Below are 24,014 nucleotides of genomic sequence, written 5' to 3' on the forward strand. Positions count from 1 at the left end.
GTCAAGATTTGCAATACGGGTTTGTTGTCTCCCTCATATATCTCGGCCCTGTCTTTGGGCACCACAAAAGTGATCGTAACGAACAGAAAATATGATTAGATATCACGTTAAATATTGAAATCATAATACTATACATTTTATTAATTCTTATAAAGCAATACAATATACGTAATATAATAATCAACACATACGGTACATGGATCTGATCGTCATAGTTTATTAATCGATTTGTTGGTGTATGCAATCGTTTCGACTGTTCGCATTGCTCTGAATAAAATTTAGTTATTACAAAATGGCTAAGTTTACGCACAACAATGATCATCGTTCGCCCGTCATCGGTCCGTCGCCTAACTTTTCGTTTCGGCGGCGGCGGCATCGGCGCACGTGTGTGATTTTCGTCGACAAGGACGAGTTGCGCGTTACTGACGGCGCTCATAAATTCGGTATCGTATGCGTGCGGGTGGGCCGGTCGCGCGAGAGACGAGTTCAGTTCGTTTTAACGTCGGGCATCGCGTGCGGTTTTTGCTCAGCTGTCGTCGTCGTCGTCGTCGTTGTTGTCGTCGCAGTTGTCGTATAGCGGTTTTTCGTCTCGTCGTCTTTTCGAAATTTTGTTTTACCCCTCGGCCGACTTATCCACGTGCGAATCTAAAAAAACATGAAAAAATTTTTATAGATTGTTTGATATTAATAATTTTGAAACCTATTGTGAATTTTCGAGAAATTGATCGTAATTTCGAACGAAATTATCGTTTATTGTCATCTCGATTTTGGACTCTTTCAGTACGAAATCTGACGGCCGATTGGTAAGTCACGTTATAGATATATGTGATATATATACCTATATATATAGGTATTAATATTAGAGTTAGCGAGTTTTCACAGATATTTGAACGTATATTTTATCGGTGTAATATAGTCGTCGAAAATCAAAATCCCGATAATATTTAGCATAACGCTAAAATTGTTTTTTTTTTTTTTATTTATTATATATTATTAAGAAGATTGTTTGAATTGTATTTACGAGTATTTTGATTATACGATTATACGACAACAACAAAATAGTATCTATTGAAAAACGTGCTTATTCCAGACACACGGAATTTTGTCACAATTATTAATTTGTTATAGCCTCTTCCGTTCTATTTTCGTGGCTTCGATGAAATATTATAATAATTGATTTTTAGTTTACTTTCCATAATAAGAATATTAATTGTATCGATAACATAAACAGTGCCTGGGTTATTAAATCAAAAATGTTGAAGAATTTTTTTCTTTTATTAGAATATTTTAACAAAACAATATAATTATACCTTTTAAAGATCATTGTGAAATATTTGTATAAAATGTAAAATGTAATCGACCTTTTTGTTTATACATAAAAAGGTTGTAATAAACTAGAGTTTGAAGTTTTTGGCGATACAAAGACCTTAAACCTTAATTTCATCATTTTAGTGATTCATCTTAAAAAAAAAATAAAATAATGGTACATGAACTAATTAATTAGATGGTTTTCTTATATGACATTTTCTCGCATTTTTTCGCTGTATTATAATTGATCAAAAAATGATTTCATCAATATATATTATATTGTAATTATATATCCATTAAACCCAACCACCCTCATTAAATATGTTTTATCCTAATAAAAACTATATTTTTATTGTAAATTGTAAAGTTGCTAAAAAAAAAAACAAAAATATAATTTCGTTTTATAATAAAAATATCATGTTAGTAGTCTTCAAATTATTACCTATAGAAGTTTACTATTTAAATTAAAAACTGTTTTTTTAATCAAAATTCAAGATTTAAAATAAATACATTTTATTGTGGCATAAAACTATTGGTGTTAAATAAAACAAATACGTTATTAAAAAATCGTAATTAAATTATATTATTTGCATAAAATCTTACAAAATAACAAGAAACTCTATGAATTTATGTACTCATAATACAGTACCTGAATGTTTCTATACCTACATTAAAGAAATGCTTATTTACTTTAAAATGAAAACGAATATAAATAGGTATATTATAAAATTAATATATTTTTGGTAGCATTTATTTGTGTATTGTACGTTATCAGGAATGTTCATGCACTTAAACGTGTTCAATAATTGGTTCTGTTATTGTATAAAAAGAAAAGTTGTTGATAAACATTAAAAAAAATTGTGTAAAAATTGTATTTTTAAGTATAGACAAGTATGTTCATAAAACCAAAAGTTCATCTACTTTTATGTGTTGTACAGTTTAATTAAAAATATAGGTATAGCAATTATTAGTGACTTTGACGATAACGTTGACCATAAATTAATTTATTATTTTTTATATTCATATAATTCTTTTAATAAATAGGTTTATTCTCTATAAAAAATATAACTAAAGCATTATAATTAATTACTTTTTATTTAAAAAAAAATCAAAATTTACTCTTACAAATTCAATCATACTAATATTTTTGATACATTAAATGTTAAAAGTTTAACTTAAGATGTATAGTTTAAGATATTCATAAAAATTTAATATATTATGTATTCATTGCTATTACTACTTTACGGTTAAGTATTTTTAATTTGTGATCTGTAATATTATGTATTATATAACAAACATAAAATAGGTTCTTATTATAATTATTATTATAATTATAAAAATATAAAATAAGTTTATTCAATATAAATTATTTATGGAGTGAGGCTAAAAAAATAATTTTATGATTTGTAAACTGAAAAAAAAATTGGAGAAATGAGGGGTTTAAACAAATGAGAAGTCAACAGATAAAAAAAAATATATATTTGAGTTTATATTATAATTTAAATGATAAAAATTTTAGATTTGTATTTTAATTTTTGTTTATTTCGTTTTGACAGCTTATCATTACATAAATTCACGTCATTTATATACTTATTACATATTTATCGTTATAAATTATATATATTTTAATATAAGAATACCTGATTGATATAAAATTAACAAATTTATAAGATTTTAGACAAAATTGTATTTATTATATTATATTATAGAGTTGGATATTGTTAACATATTAATCAGGGTTTGTAATATTAGGTATAAAATCAATGTTTTAAAAGATCTTCAAGTTACATCAATTTCAAAAAGAATACATAAGCATAATCATTGAGTTTGATAAATGAATAATAATAATATATTATTATATTTTTTAATGTATTTAATAAATTCATCAAAACCCCGTTTTTCATCTTAAATTTAGCTTTAAATTATGAATTTTTTAATGAAAAAAAAATAATAAAATGTTTAAATTTATTTAAAATATTCTTATACCATGTATTCGTATAATATTTAGTAAGATAATTTAAGTATTTATTCAGTTAAATGGATTTTTAGGTTAATTTCACCTTCGTTTCATACGTTTGTTTTCGTAATAATTATGTATTGTAATTAGGTCTTTTGAAAATTCTTACTGGGCCTACACCCGTTTTCGTTTGGCGATGATATATTATTGAATTTACATAACTTGACAATAGTACATTGAGACTACTTTGTGTGGTCTTACTAACTACACTCTTATACTCATAGTCGCATTAAATACTAATCACGTTCCAGTACTATAATTATTTTATTTTTTGGAAGAATTTTATTTGTATTTTAAATATATTTTGTTATATACATCTCATTTTCTAGGAAAATCCAATAAATTTTTGATAAGAAAATGTAATCCTAGTCTTGTAGATATATTTTGGTTTACATTTTTAAGCTTTTCTTCCAATTTCTCAGGATGTTTAAATTGCTCTAAATAAATTATGCTTAGATTTACAAATGTAGGTACCTACTTTAATTTAAATGCACAACTCATATATATGCACATCTTTTGGACTTTGGGTAAACATTCTTCTGAATCATCTGATTTTTAGATAGAATAATTATTGCTTAAATAATTTCTAATAAATATTTTTTTAATATCATTAATTTTTTTTATTAGTTATACATAAGTATCATAAATAAAAGTTACCATAAATCAAATCCAATTTCGAGTAGTTGTATAAATCACTGTTTTTTACCTGAAAGTTAAAAGTAATATTAGTATTACAGTAATTAAAATATACTTTCTGCGTCGAATGATAGTTTACAACCGTTTTTTATAATGCATTACCAATATTTTTATTTCATATTCTTGTTATAATATATAACTGCCCAATTTCTAGATAACAGAATAATATTTATATAAATTCAATTTTGTGTACCAATGAATAAAAAGTCTTACAATCAACAGTTATTAATATGGTACATAATATTATTGTAATGTATGTTATAAAAATGTAACCATATTATTTTGTCGCTCTAATTTAATTGTTTTGCAATACTGTCCACATAATTGCTTTTATAATATAATCTACATGCAGGTTGATTCATTTAGAGTGCTCATCCGTTTTTATTCTTTAAAGATACAGTTATTTAAATTTATATGATATTTTTTAAAATTATATTAGCTTTTAGTAACTATTTTAGATACATTATGTCATTTTGTAATTTCATTCATACATCAAGTTATAGAATATATTTAAACAAATTAAAAGAGCCTCTGGTGAGAGGAACACTTTTTAAAATACGCCATTGAAACGTGAATATTTTGTATTGAATTAAAATTAATCAATAACTAAATATAAATTCTTTAGTACTATTTTTTCATCATAAAAATTAAAATTTTTTTATAAAGGTATTTCTCTGTATAACTGATAACGATTACGATCTTTATATTTTTATTTTTCAATTATCAACGAAGATGAAAGTATCAGCCAGTACAACTATAAAATGTATATTGTTTAAAATAATATTAAAAATTAGATGACAAATATTTGTTAATTTATAAATTTGAAAAATGCATTGACTATTTTTTTTTGAAATTATGGAAATTCGTCAATAAATTTAATTTAGTTTTTGGAAGTAGTATTTGCATCATAATTTGCTGTATGTCTGCATTAGTTCAAATCGTTTTCATAAATAAATAAAAACAGTTTAATATTAAAAAACTGACATGCTACCTACGTATTATTATCTTATTTTAAGCTAATGTATACCTAAAAATAATAAATTTAAAACTCTCAAGTTATTTTTTGATAATATGTAATGAATACAAAATTAATTTTATGATACAGGAAGGTTTTTAATTTTTTTCTTGAATTTAAACCAAAAAAAAAAAAAATGTTTGTAATGATTTTTAATTATTTATTTTGTTTATATTCTATATGTATGCTAGTTTCAAAGAAAATATATGTATAAATTACTTTATTTAACTTTAAAAGATAAGGGGCATAGTGTAAGTCTCTACATTTTAGGTTAACAGTATAATTAGGCTTAAAATAAGTTTTAAAGTTATATAGTAATGTAAATTTACCTACCATATAATTTACCACAAATAAATCATTGTATAATTTTATTCTTAAAGTTGAAAAAAACAATACCTATTCATTGTAATTAATATATTTAAATTTTATCCTAATTGTGCAACGTATTTAATTGTATCTGATTGCGAATATACCAACGAATATCAAATTATTTTACCATACGCTAATGGTTGTAATTCGTTAACTATAACATTCTGTCAAAAGTAAACCAGTGTTAATGGCGTGTAAAATAATAAATATAAAACTCCAACGTGTATAACAAATGTTGATTAATTTTGGTCAGAAGAAAAATCGTTTTATCGTATTAATAAACGAAAATAATCATTTTATTTCATTTTTTAAGTATTATTTATTTTTCCGATAAGCCAATTTACATTTAGAACATTTCCGTATTACAAAACGTTAATTTAAACAAATTAATAAACAAGTACATTTTGAGTTTTTTTTATTAAAATTTAAAATACATTTGTTAAGGTAATTATGTTTTTGTATATAAAAAATACATTTAATCGCAAAGTAAATCAAATGTCTAGTATTTAGAGAAAAAAATAATCGTAATTAAGTGATTTTTAGTATTATTGGCTGTTTTAAAATTAAATATCAAAATCAATCAAAGAATTGTAGTAAATATTTTTATTTACTTTTTTATTTGTTGACACTATTATAAAAATTAAGTTCTATAGGTTAGTTCAAGATTAACTTTATTTAATTATAGCATTTTTATTACACAATTTACTTATTATTTAAATTTATACTAAAAAGTATGATTTGCTTAAAACAAATTAAGTTTTTACTATTCTAAACAAATATAATTTAATTAATCATTACTAATTATTATTAAAATTCAATATTCAAATTGTGTTAACTTTTTATATGTATGATTTAAAATTAATTAATTATAATTCTCAAAGATATTATGTGTTATAAGTTACACGTTTAATGTTTCAAACAATATAATCATGTAATGTATACATGCAGCGTATTGGATAATTAATATCCTTGGGTATATCTTGTTCAAAATAATTCATAGCGTAATTATTATAAATAGTATCATAGTTAATTCTATACTAAAAAGAAAAGTTAAAGATTTTTTCAATAATTTAGAAAATATTATATCTAAATATGATCAAAGAGGTTTATAAATTTGATTACTAAATAAACTTAATTTAAATCTCATTACTCTTTGGCTGAATTATTCAATTATTTTTTTGATTAAGAATTACAATTTTATGAAATAACACATATAAATAATATTGTTTCCAATGCTATCGATTGCTATTTTTTTTTTTACTATTAAAATAAAAATTCATAAAATATATTAAACCCTACCTATATTAAAATGATTTTATTGTTCGACTATACGTTTAAACATTAGTAAATAGATTCCTATCTCGCCCATGAAGTATATTGCCTAACCTGCTCTGATCCACTGACAACAATTTATAGAAATGAAACATAACAAATGCGTGGTTTAAATTAAATAAATACTTAATGTTGGATCTTTTCGAGTTTTATATTATAACTTTTCAATATTATAACAATTTGAACAGAATAACTCATTTTGTTTCTAACAAAAAAAAAAAAAATTAATTTTTTTGTGAAGTATTCACTAATCACCAATTACTGAAATTCGTACGTTATGTAAGTATCATACGTATTTAAATATTTAATATTACATTTTTTTTAAGACACAATATTCTAACAATAATTGCTGACTATAAATATTCAAAATTAAGAAAACTTAACTATATTTTATTAATCATGATAGGTATATCGTATATTCGTAATTATAACGATTCCTCACTGATAAAATTAGTATACCTAATTTGAAAATTAGTTCATAAACTTTAAAATTTAAAATTTAAAAATTCCTATTATTATTTTTAAATAGTTAAGATTCTTTGAAAATAAAATCATTGTTTTCCAAGAAACAAGTTCAATCGAAATGATAGAAACTTTAAAATTAGAAACGAACAATATTAGTTATATAATACCATAGGATACAAAATATGAGTCATTTACAAGATAAAATAATTGTGAAGAACCAGAATATAAGTGTGAAAAGAAATGTAATTAAGCGTTTTTTCGCAAACCAAACTCCGTTCAAAATTATATTTTTAATTAAATAGTTTGTCATTATTTTCAAAAACTAAGAAACTCTACTTGTGGGCTATTTTACTGTAGTATAAGCATTCAGTACCAATTTTTGATTTTTAATTTCACTTAATAAGTTATTTTTTTTATTTGTGATAAGAACTCGTGCGTAAAACTTCGTTTTTGATTGCATTGTATTAACGTTCAAGTACTTACAATTGATTTCTTGACATGGATGTAATGTATTTTATTTTTTAAAAAAATTGTACACACAATATTTATATCATATTGTTTAATCGGTTTCAGTTTATGTGAAATATTTTTAATTTATAATTTTCTCTTTAACTTGTATGGTGAAAGATATTTTTTTCTCAAAATAGATTTCTAAAAATAATTATTTAAATTGTACCGGTAATAAGTATGTACCTATATATTATTTTTAAATAGATCGTACTACTATTTATTTCATTAAAGAGATTAAGACTAAATGTGAAAACTTATAAAATTCAATATAAATGTTGAATGTAGTTATTGGAGTTATATGGAGTTGAAAAAAAACAATTATTTCTATAAAAATTTAGCAAAATTAAATAAATTTTATAGTTATTTTATATTTTTGATCATAATTTTACGACTGACCAATTTATCCAATAAAAGTTAAAAACGAATATAATTTTAATGATGAATATACAAAACGCTTGACTACTTACTTGAAATGAAGAATTAAAAAAAAATCGAATGTTGACAATATTACGGTTATAACGTGTAATAATATAATTCATAGTGAAGATGTGAAAAATAAAATCTGTCGTCGCTATACAAATAATATTAAGTAATAATAACAATTGTTGCACATTTTAAATATTATCAATTAATAAGGAAACAGCATGTATAGTATTTAGGAAAGTGAATTTTGTCAACAGTACAAGATAAATAACCCGTTTATCTGTATGGTTTTTGCGTAAAGGTCGTAGAAGTTTTGTTTGTCGGTTTGAACCATATTGCAGTGTTTAAACACACAATAATAACACCGAGTGTGTTTAATGTGAAAAGTAATGCATTGCTTAATATTGGTATATATTATAATAATTATTACAATACAGGAATATTACTGGTATGATCATACAACACTTAAAACACTAATTTTTGGTTAATGTGCGTATAACTGACAAGTGCTGCACTCGTATAAGTACTCAATATCATCATTTATCATTACATAAAAGTAATTAATAAAAATTGTATTTATTAAGCATTATTTATATTATACACACTAGAAATCCCAGTAATAAGTAACTATTAATAGTGCATAAATTTAGTCGAACAGTAAAAAGAAGTGGGTTTTTCCAGTATAAACTTTTCAAACTTCGTCGTATATAACTGTAGTCTGCGGTGTACTTATAGAGAGCTTAAATTTTATATATTATGTATACTATATATCTATACATACACATTATTTATAATTTATTACTAATATTTAACAAGTAATAGACATTTTGGTAAAACAACGAATAATTTTTACTTTTATTTCTTAAATTTTTTGGAATATACTCGTATAAGCTGGTTCTACATATATTAATATCTTCTAGAAATACACAGAGAGACGAAATTGGTGTACTACTATATCTATGTTAACATGAATATATGTTGTGGTTCATTCCACATTTTTCCAATACCTACAACATCCCTTAATATTATTGTATTTTTAACGTGTATTTACTATTTTATATTCTTAAGCACTTTGAAAAAAATCTCAGCTTTTAGGGTATTCCGTGTAAATATTTAAATAACTGCAATAATTTGGTTAGTTGAAATAGATTTTAAGAAATGTATTTGTTTATGATTTTTGCTAACCGTTATTGAGACCAATTGATCTATACTTGTTTCGATTGCTTAAATTAATTTATACGTATTTGTAGGAAATTGTGCTACGTCCCTTTTTAATAATTCGACCAACACATGTAGGCGGTTTCTATGTGGTGTTTTACTGAAATCAAGTTAATAGATATCGTTTTATATTTACTTGTAATATGTCAGACTATAGACAGTAAATTGTGGCGATTGGCCAACCTTCGTTAGGTGTTTTGAATAGCGTACGTAGAGTATTTTCGAGAACCACAGTTGGCTCAGGTGGTCATTATTTTAAATTCTGTCGATCACGTGCACTGGAGACTGAAATTTAAATTTAAATTAACCACCAACTGAAAACCAAAGATTTCGGCCTTGGATGGGATAAATTTATCTGAATTTGGAGCTCTGCGAAACCTATAACCTATAGCTATAATGTAAGTAGGTAAGTATCAATAATAAATATTTTTAACGTGGGTGATTAACTAAAAAAACAGCTTTGATCAATAATAGCCGAGTTTAATATTTGTGGAATCTTAAAAAAATATATTATCAGATAAGTAGCTTAACATTTTGGAATAGGTACAAATAAAAACACTTAATATTTAAAATTGATTACATTAACCGTATATCCAACGCATATATTTAATATGAAAAAATATTATTACCTAATCTATCCATGATAATTATTATTGATAGTATAATATTTAGTATGAATCTTATTAATTAATACTATAAATCCATAACTATTAAAAATTATGATTTTATTTTTAGTTATAGGTAGCTGTGAAAAATTACAAAAATAAAATATACTATTGTAAATTATGCAACTATAAAATAAGAATACTAATTCCCAATTTTCGTGATAGAATAATCAAATTTACGCTATTGGAGATAAAGAAATGTTAGATTTTAGAAGTGTTCTGTATTATTTAAAATTTAAAAATGTAATTCAAGTATAGTTTTTAATGAACTATTTATAAAAGCACATATTGATGAAAACACGAAGTTCAACATTTTTAAGATTAAATAAAAATGACTTTCACGTGGGTATTTAATTTTAGTCTATATTTGTTATTGAGCAATTAATTATTATATATACTTAAACAATTTTGAAAACATTGAAAATATTGGCGTCCAAATTCAAGATTTGATTGAAGAATTAAAATTTGTTTGAAACGAGATAGCATTATTAAGTTCAGAATTCTTGGTTATTTTTAATTTTATATTAACATTTCTACTTAATGGTAGTGAACAACTAAATTGTTATTAGTTTTTTTTTTAATTATTTACGGTTTCAGTTATTAGCTTAAGAAATGAATAAACATTACACAATGCAATTATAAAATTAACTTTTGATAAATATTCGCACTTTTAAGTGATAAAATAACACATACAAGTTTATGTGAGTACCTAATATAACTTAAAAAAACATGTATTAAAAAATAAAAATATTTTCAAATCTTGTTAGTTTATCAATAGTTAAATTAAATATATTAATTTAGTATAATTATCATCATAATGAGTTTCAATTGTAATGCAAGTAATTTAACTTTATCCAGCTAAACTAAATGGAATTTGATTAAATAGTTTAAAATGTTTATTTTTAATGAATAAAAAAAATATGAGCAATACTTTTGAAAACTTTTTAAGTAAATATTTATTTCAAATGAATAATGCTATATAATTATTATATTTTACATTATCATGTCCGTTAATATAGTTTTTACAAAAAAGTATAATTTTATAGTTTTTAATTATTTAGCTTAGGTCAAGTTTTAATCGCGGTTTTTAAAAGAATATGCAAATTGATTTCGGGCTAATTTAAAATGAATAAAAAACCGTTTACAAGCTAATGAAAATTATTATTATCTTTTATATATTATGAGTGAGAATAGTATAATCAAAAAAGGTGTGTGGTGCTGAAAATATGTTATATATATATGTGTGTGTGTATTATAGTAGTAATTAGAACGCGTTACATGTGGTTCTTTTTTAGTTCATATTAATTACTTTTATTAAAGCATAGTTTTAATGCTTCATCACCTATATTGTATACATTATATTGTATTTATCCGATACTATACAAATAGACATTTTGATAATGGTCTTTTTGTAATAAACATTTTTTTTTCTCAAAATGTATTCAAAATGAAAATGTTTACTTATCACCTTTGATTATTGAGTACAAAATGACGCAAATCATCCAGTAATGAATTATTTCACTAAATTTATACAGTATTAAAGCATTTAAAATAAATTCATCATTTTTTTTTGAACTTGAACGGTGCATTAATCATAGTTATTTCATATTATAAAAGTTCCATTTTAATTTTTTTTTGTATTTTATGAATCTATGTAAATTAGGGTAGGGTGTTATCTATACCATTCAATCATAATTCAATACGTATAACTTCATATTTGTTTTTTCTATAAGCTCTTCGATCATAATTTTTTTCTGTTTATTTATCATTCAAATGCGACACAAGTGCTGAACAGATACTTCAAGTCTTCAATACATATTATTTTTTTTTTAATCTTCAAATTAAATCTTTCTACAAAATAAATGTTGTGATTCCTGGATAATTTTTTGCTTGTATTATTTTATATGGAAATACATAATATTTCAATGATAAATATTTAGGTATTATCTGATATATCCCGAGTATAAGTAGTATTCGTAGAAGTCTAATAGGTAGTTATGATTTATAAATTAAAACATGTTACCTATTTTTATACATTTAATATTTTATTTTTATTCACACGCAATTTAGTAATATTGTAATCTGTACTTATTGAACACAGCACATACCTATAATATACACTTTATATAGTATATAGTATATCAGTGAATAATTTTTCAGAAATTATTATTTGGTGTGCAGTGGCATCACGAGTTTATTTTTTGGGGCAATTGCCCCAAACAATTTTAGGTGAATGGATATTTTTGCTAGATCGTAAGAATATTTTTGTATTTAATTATCGTTATAATGTATTATTTTTAATATTTAATATATAGGTATACCTGCAGGTTCTTTATGGGTAGGTGGGTGGGTAACTTTAATGTTTTCCCCTGTGAAGAAAATATTTGTGACGCCACTGTTGGTGACTGAAGTACATTCAATACATATTTTTGCAGATTTTATAATTAAATAGAGTATAATATTTTTAGTTATAGTTATTATTTCACCGAAATAGGGAACTTTTGTCATATAGTTATTATCACTGATAGATGTGCAATGTATAATCTGTACACGTTAATAGGGAGTTCAAATTATCTAAATATTTTATGGGTACCCATAGGAAAAACTCGAGGAAGTATATATTTTTGAATTAGTAAAGTTGTTCTTGTTGATATTTATTGCACAATAAACTTTATTACCTATAAACTGTTTGGTGTTAGCATTATTTTCTAATAATATAGTCCAATATAACATACTATTAAAATATTTTATGTGTACACATTTGTCATAATTATAATTATTTTCAATCTAGTTAATATGATCGAATAGACTCCGTAGAGTATTAATGATTCATTATTATATTCACAATAAGTCATAAGGGTTTTATTTTTATAATTAAAGAATACTGCAGTTTTGAAAATAAAATTAATCAAACCATATTTTTACTCCATTTAGGCTTTTAGGATATTAAAAAAAAAGAATGATGTACAAAAAAATATTCGAGAACATAAAACATTGTTACAAAGTTATATATATACATGAAAAAAAAAAACAAAACACAAACTGTTGTAAATCGTTGAGTTTTTGACTAGAAAAGTAAATCAATTAATCCAAAAAAAATAAAAATGTAGATATAATTCCTTTGTATTTTTCTACACACACAAAATATTATGCGAATTTCATATTAACTAAGTTTTTTTTAAAAAGTCGATATGACAATATAAAATGGAACTGTTTGTGTCTTTGTTATTTTTGGACTTTAAACGACTATTTTTTATTTCCTAAATATTTCTATTGGTTGACTTTGATTTTCAATGAAAAATTTTACGACAACAATTATATTTATATGTTTGGATTCAAGCACGCGATACAACAGAAACATTGAAACGATTCGTACGGTCAGTCTGCCGGGAATCGTTTTTGTCGGACCGGAACATAAAAACTAAGAGATAGACGTGCGACTTTCGTCCCGTAGGTATACGTTTTCTCGTTCAGAATACGGACACGCCGAGCGGATAATAGTCATGCAGTTTATAACACCTTTATAACATTATTATATATCTATGGGCGATTCATTGCGGTTCCGTGGAAACATCGTAGGTAGGTACTATTAATATCCTGAAACGAGGACGACGTATCCGCCGCCAGACGTATAAGCATACGCATCGTGCATATGGGACGTATTGTATGCATAACGTCAGCAGGATTGGTATCATATTATTAATATAATAATATTATATCAACGAAACGGTGGCGATAAATCCGGAGCACAGCTATAGCTTTAACGGGTACCCCGCGAGATGGCGTGTATAATATACACGCGTTAACCGTGACCGCCTACACCGCTACCGGTGTTCGTCGTGAATGTTCCAATTAATATTATATAGGTACGATCGTAGGTATATAATGATTATTATTAAACTCCGAGACCCGCCGTGTACATATTATGTATACCTATGTATAGAAGTTAACGTGTATTATATAATACAATGCTATACAAATATATAGTGCGGAGCACAGATGTGAGTGTGGGCGGGAATTAGAGGGACACGAGAGATAGAGAGACCTCTGAGCAAAACCAGAGTACCTACTTATTTATATACATTTAATAATATATATATACATAATATTTATTTCAGGTACTATATAGCCAGTAAAATACCCTTGTCCTCGAGGGCCACATGTATACGTATATATATATATTCGTACGACCATATTAATTCTGACTATCCTTTACATTGTCATTTAGCATATTCCATTATATGACTGCTTTTTAATATTTTTCCATTTTTATCGATAGGATAGTGCTTGGGGGAAATCGTGCCAACCACCACTACCACTTGGGTTTTTTCAAATAAAAATACGAGTATACGCATATTTTAATTCCTCGGAATGATTTGTCAAAATTTGTAAGTACATTTTCGAAATTTGCCATTTAGCAACAAACTAGAAGTCTTACAAACTTGAAAACTGACTACAGTTTACATAATAATTCAGATACATTTTAGTTAGTTATACAGTATTATTATAATGTAATATTAATATATAACAAACTTGCGTCGTATTTTGTATGTTAACATGACAGTATAACACAAGTTAATTGAAAATATTAACCAACTCTCTTAATTTTTTAGTGGTAAACCATCATTCTAAGAAATATATATATATTTATTTATTTTTTTAAATTGAAGACGAAATCCCATCTTAAAATATTTTGTACTCGTTAATTGGCATCAGTTATAAGTTATGACATTATACAGCTATTTTAACATTTTACCATTAAAATATTGATGTTTATGCTAGAGGTATTACAATGCTTGCTAAAATAGAGAGATAGAGAGGGATGAAGATGGTTGTTTAATAATTACTTCGATAACAGTTTGATCTCCCTAAAAATTTCATCACATTGTTTCAGGGCAAAAAATAATCAACTACGGTCATGCTTTATTTTGAAATTATGGAAACATCGATTTAATCCGATTAAATGTTAACCATAGAAAAAAATAAATACTTGACTTTAACTCACTAATAAGTATTTAAATCAACAAAGATGAGTTAAAATATTAATATAGGAAATAATAATTTATTTATAATTAGGCAAAACAAATGTTAAAAACATATTATGAATTTATAAAATATGTTTTTAAACCAGTAAAGTTTTAGAATATGTAAAATATGCAGGATCATATTCAGCATACAGTACGTTTACCAAAAACAAATCCATCAACAATACTATAGATAAAAATCAAAATGGCACAATAATTACAATTTATCAACGATTTTAGTTTTTTATTTTAAAAGTTTAACATTTTCCATTTAAAACATTTTACAAAAAACATGTCTGCTTCATAAGATCATCTATATGACGTGATTCTACAAAAATTGTTCTAATATTGATATCAGTTTTTAATAATAATCAATCAAACAAACAAACAAAAAAAAAAACCGTAATAATATAGAGAAAAATATTCCTGAGCCAATATTAATTTTTATTTTACGTAATAAAAATTCTAAATTCATGCAAAATATTCAAAAATCTAGCTACTAAATCAGTATCGATATTGAACTATACTAAATATAATTTTTTTTTTTTATATTTATGTAATTTTTCAAGCTTTTGATTATGTAAGTATACTCGTATAATCAAAGTATAAACATTAAACTATCAAAATATTTAAGTTGAAGATAGCATACTCTACATCATTTTTCGGTCATTGTGAGCTCTCGATGTTTTGAGAAATCTTTCCTAATAAGTAATAAGAATAGCGTATTTTTTTATCTTATTTCATGCTTCGTGGGTTTAAATAACAAGTGAAAAGATATTTTTGATTTGAACGATCGAATCAAGTTTAGTGAACAAGTGGCTGCAAGGTCCCAAGGTGTTGTGAATAAACCTCCCCAATAAAAATATCTATTTTTGTATCCAGTTATTCCTAGCGGGCGTGGGTTTTTATGACAGGTTGAAGGATATTTTCAATTTAATCAGTTCAATAACCAAACTCGGTGATGTGAAACAATTATCTCAGTTTGTATATTAATGTAAAACGCAGTAGACACTTATATTTTTTAATTGTAAAAGATTATTAAGTTAAAAAGATATATATAGTATTGAAAACTAAATATTATTATTTTATTTAATATTTAAAGTTAAAATGACAGAACATTTTCATACTTTCAAAAATAATAATTTTATAAGTAATATTATTAGCTCATAACAAGGATATTAAAGAAAAATATTCAATTAAATACTAATTTAATTGATCTTTAATTATTATATGGAAGTTATATATGTATTTTTCGATTATTAATTTAAAAGAAAGTATAAGTAATCTGTTAACTATCAGTTATATATTATCTCGTTAGGTTAGTCTGACTTGAACATAAAAATAATAATTACAAAAGAAAAAAAAATACTAAAATTTATGTATAGTTTTAAGAACAATATTTATTATATCATGTTTTTTAGTTATTTTTTTTATTTTGAATTAATAATTTGATTTTTAATTTTGTTCTTATCTTTATTGACGATGAATGGTAATATAGTTATTTTTAGTTGAATTTCCAGGAATCTATTATTGAAAAAATTGAATCTATTTATAAGTAAATTTTTATACGTATTATTCATGAATATTTCTTAATAATTATATCTATCTCATAGTAAATAAATTATGTTTTGAGAAGGTTAATAAATTGATAATAAATCGGTAGAAGGTGAATTGTGCTTGTAAAATGAATGTAAATTCAGGTCACGTAGTCCGAAGAGTTATACTAGGAAGTTGGAACACAATAAGTATCCTAATAGTTATGTGACCCTAGGGTTATTTGGAAAAGTGCTCCTAATAATAAGGATTTGTAATTACTTGTTGTTTTTAGATTTGATATATATATATATATATATAATGTATGTATTATATGTATTAGTACTAGTAATTTATATTTTTGAGAATGAAAAACAGTGAATGCGCTTAGTAAATAATAATACACAATATGATTATTTTAAATAAATAACTTATCAACTGTAAACACTCAATACTTAAAAGGATTTAATTTTTTTTTGATAATATAACGTATTATATTAGTCCCTAGTAAATTTATTTTATACTTTTATAAAAATATTTAACTATAAATTTCGATTACCTATTACAAATATTTTTTTATTGATTAGAATCAACGTTAAATAAGAAGAGTGAAGCAGTAAGAAGCGTGCATTGACTTTGTGGTGCACAGGTCTGTTCACCTAAACTTTAAATTATTATAAGCGACAAATTTTGTATTCAATATACACTTTTTGAAGTGTATTGTATGCTTAAGCTTTCAGCTATTTTTGATTTTTGATTTTTACATTGAATGTTTTATATTCATTCTGTAGTGTGTAAAAATTAAATGGATCTATTTTATATTATTATTATTTATTATTAATAGTTTATTTTTGTAAACAAAAAACGTAGGAATTTAAATAATAACTCGTAATTATAAATTATATAGGAAGGTAGTTGGTTTAAAAATTTTTCTTTTGAATAAATAAATAATTAACATTTTTGATGAATCATTATGCACACATATATTAAGAAATTGACGGCGAAAAAAATACGTATATTGTTTCTTAAATATAGCATGGACATTATACATTGTACATAGTATGATTTTACTTATTTGGAGTAATTAAATTTGACTATATAGCATTATTGTGTGCTGTTCTTAATATAATTATAATGACTAATCAGTAATCACTATTAGATTAATTGAGCATTCTGAGTTGCTTTCAGTGAACACGATTCGGTAATTATAGTGTCCTGCTGTTTCCATTGTTTAATGTTTTACTCGAACCATATTGATTGCAAAATTTAATATAAATATATGAAATATTTTTTTTTGTTTGTTCATTATTTTCATACTCGTATATTAGTAAAGTAACAATTTTATTATTAACAGATTTAATGGAAACTCGAAAATTAATTTATCATTTTCTCTTCACACCCTCGAGGGACTTTCTTTCGTTTTAGAAATTGTGTTTATTGAACCGGAGTTCTACTTATGTCAATTTCAAATACATATTAGGTAATTTATTGAACACTCTATAACAGATATTACATTTAATTTAACTTTTTCTGTACCTTCTCAGAGTATGTTTTAAAGATAAAACTTAGTTGCAAATAAATAAACTCAATGTCAATAACTAGTATATTTTGGAAATATTATTTACAGAAAGTTTTTGTCAATACCTTAAAATTAGTATTGAGTATTGACTCGTCATAACATTTTCATCAATTTATTGTTTTAGATAATACTAAAATAAAGCTTATGAATAGAATGGAGTTTTAAGACAATAATTTACACTTTATAACGTAAGTGGACCTTTTAATGAATTTTTGGAGTTGGAATTGTCGATGTTATTTGATTAGAAAAATTAGAAATACTAACACTACATTTTTATAGGTATTAAATATTATTGTCACGAACAAAATATATCGTGTTAAAGTAAGGACACGGGAAAACGGCACTACGCTATACACACATTATTCTTATTTACATATACAACGGAAGTGTGTACAACTTATAATAATAATACCGTATAGGTATCACATACCTATAACAAAAATAATAATATTATGCACACGATTCAGCAAAATATAATATTATAAAATACAGTGTCGCGTTTACGTATTCTAATCTTATACGACACACGCCGAGGATACTGCACACAGTACCCACTACGGCGGCGACGTAGGACTTATACATATATTATATTATAACAATATTACAATATTTAATATAATGTAATCCGCGCGTGTTGCATTATTATTGTTGTAGATCGTACACACAACTGTGCGTATTATGCGTACGAACAGCGTACATACACATTATGCGATATATTTTATATTATCGTGTAGTGTTCGTGACGTCCACTCGAATTTGGAGACGTGTAGGATGTGTAGGAGCAAAGACAAGCATAATAAAATGCTATATCATGCCGACGTCGCCGTAATCGTCTGGCGTTTCTTCCGGGTGTAATAACACGATACGGCCGCGTGTGTTCTAGGGTTGTCATTTGTGCATAGCTCGTTTCCAGTGCACGAAAGAGCGGATACAAAACGAAATGAAAAGGTCAAAGACAAACCAAAAGAACTTAAAATTATAGAAAAAAAATTTTTAAAACATAATAAAGGTCAAGAGAGGGTAGAATAAAAACTACTTACAACCGGGGTTTCATATAACATGATGTTAGTTATACATTTTTTTTCTAAATTAGCAATTTAAATGTTTAAGAGATGAAAAGGTTACACAAGTTCATTGCTCATAGGTACTGTGTGTTATAATAAAAACAAGGAACTGGAACAATCACGTGTATAGAATAGTTCTAGAGTTTTAGCAAAGCTACAAAATGTAGATAACTATTTTACGATTGAAGAAATTCTCTACGACTGTTATCGATAGAAAAGATAACATATTTGTTAAATGTAAGTGATTTTTAAAGGCCATCTCAATTTTTTCGTACTGATTTTTTTGAGTTAAAAAAAAAACCATAAGACATTTAATACAAATTTCGATAATTTTAAAGGAATGCTGCTGGTTTTTGTAAAAAGTAGATTTTGAAATCGAAAAAAAAAATGATAACAGGAGAAAGATGGCACAATAATAATATGATCTTTATCATCGTCAAGGGTATGTAATATTTGTATGTTTATATAAATCAGCATACGTAATACATAACTCATATATTATAATATATGTAATATGTTTATTTTATATCTAGTCGCTTATGCACTCTGTAATAACTATTTTGTCGTAACCATTGACCGACGGACCGTATCCGATACGCTGCCGTTCCTCCGATACGGTTTTCATCAGGAAATGTGATGTGATTTGAATTGTGACACATGTGTATCATATAGGTAGGATGTGCATTTGTGTATATGTTCTGCCCAAGGAGAATTGTCCGTGGAACGAAATGTCTACTGAGTGACCGGGGATAACGGTTTCTGTGTTTTATGTTTATTACGTTTTATCCTCATCAACCTTTTAATTACACGTTGATAAATAAACCGTTTTTTTTTTAAATTATTACGCTCAGTTTTTAAACTGTATGCCTACCAATAAATTTATGTATGTTTTATACTTGTTTATAAATATTTTATGTTCTGCAAAAAAAAAAAAAAAGCAATTTCAGAATAATAAATTATATTAAAACTGTTTTAAATGAAAAATCAAAGTATCTTACAAAAATAGTTTATTGAATAACTAAGCTTATACTTGCTTTTTACATTTACCTACTCATGTATTAAATAAAAATAATTTCATTCAAAAGTAAATATTATATTTAAAAAATACTAACAGTATAGGAACTTGGCAATAGCATAGAGATGTATACAAATATTTAATCTAATAATTCACACATCACAGTATTGGTAGGAATATAACTATTTTTTTTATTTTTATACCCTCATATAAAATCCCATATTGTGTGTGTGTTTTTTTTTTAATTAAACATCATAAACTTAAAATAGATGGTATATAAAAATAGATCATATTATGCGAGTTTGAAGTATATGATTATTATATTATTTAAGTAACTAAGAAATGTAAAATCTGTACTTAATTTATTTGTACTAATTATGTTCAAAAATAAATTATTATACATAATATGTATAATATTAAAACTCAAATTTGTATTATCTCTACTGATATGATGCTATACCTACTCCTGTTTGAAGTAAAAATTAATCCCCTCGAATCTGATCACAATATTGTTTTTCATTGCTTCTTTCATGTACCTCTTCAACGATTATATAAAAAAAAAAAATAAAGTAACACATTTAAATAAGTTTAAAATGTTTAAATTTTATGAAACCACAACATGTATCATGATATTTTAATAATATTTTAAATACAGTTCTGAGAAAGTACAATATATTGACTCTTGAAATATAAAAAAATGTCTATGAATCATAAGGGCAAAATAAAAAAAAAGTTGTTTTTCAAATAATCAAATCAATTAATAGTAAGTAACCGTAGATGATACATTTTATTGAATATAATAATAATAATAATAATAATAATAATAATAATGATAACAACAACAAATATGGTACTAAAATTTAAAAATTAAAATTATAAAAATTTTTTCATGAAATTGTGCCAATCGTGGTATTTTTTTTATAAGTGAAAAATATCATAATGTTTTGATTCAATCTCGTTGAGTATTTCAGTGAATAAAAGTCTAAAAATGATAAATATAGTTATAGTTAACTATTCAGTCTATAAGCTAGTAAAAATATATACCAATGATAGATTCTCAAAGCATTTCATTCAGTCACCTAATACTTTGAAGAATATCAGTTTATTCTACCAACAATCTTTTTATATACTTTAATAACTTGAAAAAAAAGTCATAGTTTATTGATATTTTTATAGTTTTTACCGGGTTTCATTTTATAGGGTTATTGATTTTTAAACTACAATAACACTCCAAAAAATAAAAATAAAATATTAAAACAAAAAAGTAAACAAATATTACCAAGAATTGTTAATGAAATACTTATTGGCTAATATATAATATTATATTGTTAAGTTTTTTTTATTTATTGTGTTTTTTATTATGTATTATTTAATTTTCGAGTTGTGTCTATGTTTAGAAAATAATACTGTTAATAATGATAAGTTCAATACTATAAATATACATGTTGTTTTACTTTAAAGTCTACGCGTAAAAGCAATCTAACTCTCTAAGTTTATAAAATCTATTATCGATAAAACATTAAAATTAAAATTTAGCCAATTGAATATTTAAGAATTAGAATATCAGAAATGTAAATATATGTAATAAAATTAATCTGATTTGTTTTTAGAGAATAAGTCATACGTTTTAAATTATTTATCTTATGTACCTGAATATGATTAGATTTACGTATGTCGCTAGGTATTAACACTCAATAGATATATTACACACAAGAAATCAAATAGATAACGTGCACATTGACAGTGCTATTATTTAAAATATATGTTTTGAAATGTAGTAGGTATACTTAGTGACTTAAAAATAAATCATTCACGTGACTTCTTCTGAATACTAAGAGCATGTTAATGGATTATTAGTGTCTAGCACATATGTGTTTAAAAGTTTCATCGTGACAACATGAAGGTTATTCAAGTTTTGTTTCATCATTCACGCATCAACATTTCTAGAAAGTTGCCAACTAGTAGTATGACATATTTTTCTTTTGAACAGTTCTAATGAACTAACCATTTGAACGTCTTACATCTGCATTAAAATAATTTATAAATAACAAAAGATGTATCTGTGATTTAATATACCTTTTTTTCTCCGAAATAAATAATGGTATTAATTTAATTTGGAAAAAATTTAAAATACAATAGGTAAAAAACTGATTATCATATTTGATAAGTGTTAATAGTTTTTAATAAATAACAGAAATTCGCCTGCAATAAATGTTCGTTTTATTTCGAAATTCAAATTACTTTTATTATCATCTTTATTTGTATTTAGTTCTAAAATAGACTTATGTATTTTGTTAAACAGTAGAATCACTTTCAGCGACATTTTTAATGCTTCAGTGAATGCTGATATCCGTGGGTATTAAGATATAATATTGGTAAACTAATCATTATGTATTGTAAATTAAGTTTTTAAATAATCGGCGTAAATGATAATTTTAAGGTAATATTTAAATGCTCAAATGTTAAACAAAAAAAAAAAAATTATATTCTCAAATCTAACTGTTTACAATTTACCGATAAACTACTGTTATGCACTATAAAATTGTATTTTATATAATGTTATCAATGTTTTATGTAAAATGACTTTTTTCTATCACTAAGTGATTTAATTAGTATTGAATTAATTTATGTTAATTTATAGGTATTATATAAGTAATTAAAAAAAAACATTTGGTATGTTCAATGATGGTATTTACTATTTATACAGCTATTTCATAGGTACTGTTATATAATATATATAGATAGTATATATGTATTCATCTTTAAGTGTTACAGAAAAATTCAAATATCTATATAAACTTAATTTTTTTTAGAATAAATATTCAAAACATAACCCCTAAACGTGACCGTAAAAACCGTTTATTTGTATTAAATTGTCTTACAATCGTTGTATTAATATAAATTTACTGAAGTATCGTTAAAGTAAATGTAAATCATTATTTTTTTTATTTTTTCGTACGAATAATTTTCATGTTTTGATTGTAACGTAAAATAAACACTATCGTTCAAACGTAGTTTTAGTATTTGTAAAACACTCACACATGGATGTTGTCAATGTCGCGAACAAAAACTGTGAATTATATATTCGGCAAATAAAACTACCTAATTACAATCAATGAACCAGTGGCCGTGTTGGTATTTCGGTAGTAACTCCACCATGCATTTATTGACTACGACGAAATTATATTGCCGCGATAAATACTGTTTATTTTTAAAAATCATTTACCTATTCAACGCGTGTTACCATGATATTTAAAACATCAATGCTCTCATGATTGTATTAATTATAATAATTATAAATTCTTATGAGTTATGATACCAAAAATGTAAACAATACACGTATCCAAAAATATTCACGGTTAATTAAAGAAATGCTTGTATAATATGTGTGACCTCGAAGGACATAACCAACGATGTCCTTGGTAATATAATATTTCAAAAACTTTGACACCAACATAAACCAAAATATTTCAATAAGCAATATTGGTTTTTTTATATTATTGAATTTAGGCTATAATCTTAAAATTATTATATCTATGACATGTTCATAAAGCTACTATAACATAAAAGTTTATTTATGCTATTTCAATTAAGTTGCAATCGCATTTGTTGTAGGTATACAACGAAAAAATAGAAACTATTGAATACAGTTAGTTATTTAAATTATTTAAGAATTGTTTTGAAAAAGTTTCAAAAAAAAAAAAAAATGACATATTCGCACAAACATAAATGGTAAGATGATTTAATTGAAAAATAAATGTCTAATATTTTTAAATAAAAA

The 24,014-nt window shown here is 24.4% G+C and overlaps 1 protein-coding gene across 4 annotated transcripts in view; it reads left to right on the plus strand.

The window, feature by feature from the left end:
- The first annotated feature begins 452 nt into the window (after positions 1-452).
- LOC114125176 (5-hydroxytryptamine receptor 1-like) overlaps positions 453-24,014 on the plus strand; it is a 203,722-nt gene continuing 180,160 nt past the window's right edge. For all 4 annotated transcript variants that reach the window (XM_050207070.1, XM_050207065.1, XM_050207083.1 and 1 more), the window contains exon 1: positions 453-803. The gene's annotated coding sequence lies outside the window, so the exon portion shown is untranslated. The remainder of the gene's footprint in view (positions 804-24,014) is intronic.

The sequence above is a fragment of the Aphis gossypii genome, chromosome 1, assembly GCF_020184175.1.
Source record: "Aphis gossypii isolate Hap1 chromosome 1, ASM2018417v2, whole genome shotgun sequence".
NCBI classification, from domain to species: Eukaryota; Metazoa; Arthropoda; class Insecta; order Hemiptera; family Aphididae; genus Aphis; species Aphis gossypii.